General features: G+C 36.1%; 2 long non-coding RNA genes across 2 annotated transcripts; one reads left to right on the top strand and one right to left on the bottom strand.

The window, feature by feature from the left end:
* Nucleotides 1-424: 424 nt before the first annotated feature.
* LOC139125592 (uncharacterized) lies at nucleotides 425-2,228 on the bottom strand. The gene is made up of 2 exons (XR_011550290.1): nucleotides 1,651-2,228; nucleotides 425-1,140 (listed from the first exon to the last, which is right to left on the bottom strand). It is a non-coding gene; the product is annotated as an uncharacterized lncRNA (long non-coding RNA).
* A 197-nt stretch (nucleotides 2,229-2,425) lies between these two features.
* On the top strand, nucleotides 2,426-4,541 carry LOC139125593 (uncharacterized). The gene is made up of 3 exons (XR_011550291.1): nucleotides 2,426-2,593; nucleotides 3,340-3,554; nucleotides 3,700-4,541. It is a non-coding gene; the product is annotated as an uncharacterized lncRNA (long non-coding RNA).
* Nucleotides 4,542-5,100: the final 559 nt, after the last annotated feature.

Consider the following 5,100-nt stretch of genomic DNA (forward strand, 5'->3'; position numbering starts at 1 on the left):
CAACTTGTGGTATTCACATGTTCTTTAATGCTCAACCATTTCATCCAATTTACTACATATAGAGCTGACACAACTTGCCTTCGCATGACTATGAAATAGCATGATGACAAAGTGTTCTAAGTTTGTGTTCTTCTTACACAAGAACTGCACTTCAAAAACTATATCATTGTTTGCAATCATGCATGATTTTTTACAGTGTTTCATCTAGAGAGGGGGATTCCCCTCAGCTGACATGTTGGCACCCCAGTAATTTGTCAAGGGGGGACCTGCCCCATGAAATGGTGCCAGTCACACCTTAGAGATACAGGTAAAACACATGCATGAACTGGTGAAATCCCCCCTTAATTTTCTGGTAAAGGGGAACCCCCTGTTGATGCCATCCTAGATGAAACACTGATATTAATAAAACTGCATCTACAAAATATTTAATATACAGTAAATTCATCTTTATTTAATTTTAAATCAGGCACATTGCATGGTCCAAATCAGTCTTTTTCAAATGTATTAGGAACGTGACAAACAAAGTTACAATCTTTGTTGAGTGTAGCAACGGAAACCATTACCTCATAAAATTTGGCTTACAGGGATGGCCACAACTGCTTGTTTTTCTTTATGTAAAAGTTAAATATGTGGAATGGAACAGTGAAAAGACTGTCAGTCACAATTTTTTCTTTCATCTCTTCAAATTGATTTATGACAGCAAGATGTTCTACCCTTTTGCAAACACACACATCTGAACAGAAAACTGGATTGGGACAATAAAGTATGCACTTTACCTTCATACTTGTTGTACACAATGAAACAAATTTGTAAGTAACGTGGTCAAGCAGAAATAGCCTGTACTTAGGATATTACCTGTAAATTCAGTAGCATTCCGTACCTTTCTTGAGGGAGATCATTCACAACAATGTAAACAGGCCAAACACTGAATTTTTATGAACAGAAAAGTGCTACACCATCAAAGTTGATTTGAAAAGAGACATGTAGCTCCTGGTTTTTCTTTTCATCATCAGTTTGGATGAAGAATCCATCTGCTTGAAGATGCTTCTTGTACAGCTTTTCGTCCAGAACATCTTGTATGTGTTTGGTATGATTCTGTTGTGTCTTAAATATTGCAGACCACTATGTTTGCCTTCTCCTCTACAATAAAGAATATAAAGCAATAAATTATCTATATACTGCATGTTCTGCAAAGCTTCATATTATTATGTTTCTACATTCTGTACATTGGCAAATAGCAATGTCTAAATTGAAAATCTTCAATCATTGGTTATGTAATTTTGAGCTACATACTGACAAAGCAACATGGTTTTAAAGAAGCCTGTATGTCATGTAAAAACCAACCTATGGAATTATGTCGATCAATACTCTGTGCAGTAGATGGTTGATTTTTGCAATTGGCTCTATCAAATTCAGTCCATTCACGCATTTAGAAACAAACTATGCTGTCCGAGCATAAATAATTTAGGGCAAATAACACATGCATCTACAGTTCATGACCTTTTTAATTTTTGCTGAGAAAACACAGTGTATGGAAAGTATTAAAAGTGAGGGGTGACTGAGCAATTGATTTAAAGAATTTAGGATGTGAATAGTTATTTTTAATCACGCAAAAGAATATGCAACATATCAAAATATTGGACTACTTACGTGAGAATCAATGGCGTTGAAAGCTGCTCCACTATCGGTAGTCACCAGTACTTCCGCGTTCCGGTTCTGCATTTGCCTCTCCGACCACTTCACTCTCGCAATCATCTAGTTCAGAGTTGTTGTCAATGTCAGTTTGCTGTTATACCATCATAAACTCGTAATAACTGGTTATCATTTCGTTATGTGGAATTTCGGTATGCACATCGCTGCAAATGCCGTTTCGAGGTGACGACGAAGGCGTATCACTGCACAGTGCCAAGCGTACAACGCGTACGTACGATCACCAGCTGTTTCTGAACCATATTGAAGCTTCGATATGAAGAGACACGTTGTCACCGGTGGCTGCTTCTGAGCTTGCGAAACACTATGTCATCGTTGCTGTTCCATCGCCATCTTGTCATTCGTTGTAATCCTTTATGTGGGCTTTTCAAATGGCAAAGGTAAAACAGTGATCGTTTTTCTTGTAGTTGATCGACGATATTGTTCCTTGTTGTTTACTGCGTCCGCCATGTTTGTATGATGAATGGTACCGTATGCAACACGCATTGCCGTTGGCTCTCACAGAGGTCAAGGGTCAGTGTCACTTCGTTCAACATCCAACTGTCATAATAGTTTTCGCTTGGGAACCAATTTGAGGGATAATTTTTGTTCATTTGTTAGTTTAAACTATAAAAACAGGTGATTCACTTAGTTTGAAATTATCTAAAGACCTTATCACTGCATTACGAATCTAACCAATGACACGCAATGTTTTAATTCTGGCGGTACTGCGCACGCGCAAATTGTCCCGGAGCGGGTAGATTTGGAGACTGGATTTCAATCAACAGCAGCTGAGAGCAGTGTAACCGTATCGTCCGCAAAAACTCATTCTAGCGAACTATAAATCGTCTAACAATGGGAAAATCAAGAGGCAAGAAAGTATCTACTCACTTTGGTGACCATGGTAAGTATTCAATATGAAGTTTTATGGTTTCAGTCATGCAATATTTCGAGTCATCGTTATTCATCGTATGCACTGGTAGGCATACATGCATTTGACCTTGGTTCATGGATACACAAAACCGGCCAAAACCCGACAATCTTTGTATCTTAACTATGATCAGACCTAATTCCCATACATTTTGAAAGACATTGAGGTATAATATCCGCACTGAACCATGATTATAAGTTAGAAAATTTGTATCTTTGTCTCCACAATGTAAGGAAGGGTTACGTAATAATAGACCATTCAAATTCCACGGTATCAGTGATTGTCCGTTAATTCCGAACTAGCCCATATCACATGCATCTTCAACCAATCATTTGTGACAATTCCGGTGGATTGCATTGCCACAGCATGACAGACCCAGAAAACATGTTATCAATGGACCATGCAGCTCCATCATCATATTTTCGTTAAATCAACTTATATTAATAAATGTGAAATTTATGAAAGAGTACACTGCAAATACTGTAATTGCTTTTAAAGACAGAACTTATTTTTCTATTTGGTAGCAAACATTTTACCTGCCTGTGCCATTCTGAGCAGTACAGGTTTACTGATGAAGTTCTTCATAGTGAATGTGTTTTATATTTTTTAGAAACTGCATTTTTGTGAAAGTTGTCAAGTACTTTGATTACATAAATATTGTAATAAACAAGGTCACATACCAATTTTATTTTTGTTGCATTCAATTTCTTACAATTAAGATGCTGGCAGTTATACCTGGTTCAAGAGTATTTACTTATGAACAGCAGATGAACTATGCAAGGAATAAAGGAATACACTGAAAGAGTCTGGGACCAAGGCAGCACTCTTCCTGCTGCAATGCTTCTACAAAACAAAGGATCTGGTTGGAAAAAAAACTTGAAGGGAGCTAACTGTCGTGAAAGCATTGATCCTAATACTCTTTCTGCAATTATTGGTAAGTTTCATATATTCCTTTTTCTTTCCCTACAAGCACCTCACAATAGTGCAATGAGTGTAACTGTATGTGAAATTAACGTATTTTGTATTTTTGCTCACATGAAGTCCATGCTGACTATTGTTATCTAACTATTGATCAACAGATACTGATGGAAGCAGAAGTGACGATGGAGATGGCAGTATCCATGGCAATACATTTCCTGAGCATTCTGGTGTACAAATGGATACTGATATTGACTGATATAACCAACAGTGAGTGAAGCATTCCATGAATCTGTCAAACTTGTTTCAACACAACAGAGACTTCATACTCAGAGAACATTTCATCATTACATTTTTCACAATGCAAGTACAGTGAAACCTGTCCTTAGAAGAAATCATCTCAAACTGTGCAATCATTTTTACTGGACTGCTGTTTTCAAATTTCACTATTTTACAGAAAAGATATGTACATTTACCTTATAATGAAGTGTGACATCACTCAGGACAGTACATTAAGCAATTTTACTATTTGTCAACATGCTGAATAATGCAAGTTTGGATATTTTGTAAAATCTTTTCACTTCTGACAGTACTTTGATAATGTTGTCAAAATACAGTACTCATGCCGATAAAACAAACTTCTGAGAAACTGTATTTTACCTCTTTGTTTCAAACTGCTGAATTGAACACAAGAATTTTATTTCTTGCTCCGGCTTCAACAGTGTCATACTGATTTTTTCACACCATTTTGTACATTCAAGTTTTTTGGTGAAATTGTCATTTATAATGATATTTTTAACTCTGCTGTTTGAAATATTAATGCTTATTTGAAAATTTTTTTATTACACAAGTGCCGATAAGTGCTAAAATTAATGGCAAATATTTAAATGTATTGGTTTATAAGTTAGTCTGTCACTTACAATATCCTAAATTGCTCATCACAAATTTTCTAAAAATACAAGAGTTAGAATTTTAGGACACAAATATTTGAACGCACACAACAGTAATGTAACGTCATCTTTCAAATATGCATTGTTGTTGTTTATATCTTTCACACTGTTTATTAAAGTATGATCACTGTTGTTAATTAAGCAATATGATTATTTCAGTGTGTGCTTTGAATAAGAGACAGGAAAATGAGGTGAGTGTTGCTGTTGACAATCAACATCAAGAGACTAAGGTAACTTATCAATACTGCATGAATGAGTAACCCCTATCGATCACACACCCCCCACCCCCCGCAGTCGATGTGATAATGGATGACTAGCATATACATTATGTGTACTTGTTTATGCTCGACGAAATCAAGTACGCCCTGTGTACACTTTTTTACCCCTCCACAACACGTACACTCCATGCATACGTTCCCTAAAATTAAGTACGCTCTACATATACAAAAGCTTTCCAATATTGAATAGCTTTAAGTAGCATCACATTGGATTCTGTGTACTATATAGGTACACTCTATGTGTAAAACATGTGTCTTTTTTCTTTACTGATTCTGTACAAAGATAATACATAGTTTTGAGAAATATGTACACTTCACGGGCTACATAAAGTAG

Source organism: Ptychodera flava, assembly GCF_041260155.1.
Source record: "Ptychodera flava strain L36383 chromosome 3 unlocalized genomic scaffold, AS_Pfla_20210202 Scaffold_25__1_contigs__length_14229661_pilon, whole genome shotgun sequence".
Lineage (NCBI taxonomy): Eukaryota > Metazoa > Hemichordata > Enteropneusta > Ptychoderidae > Ptychodera > Ptychodera flava.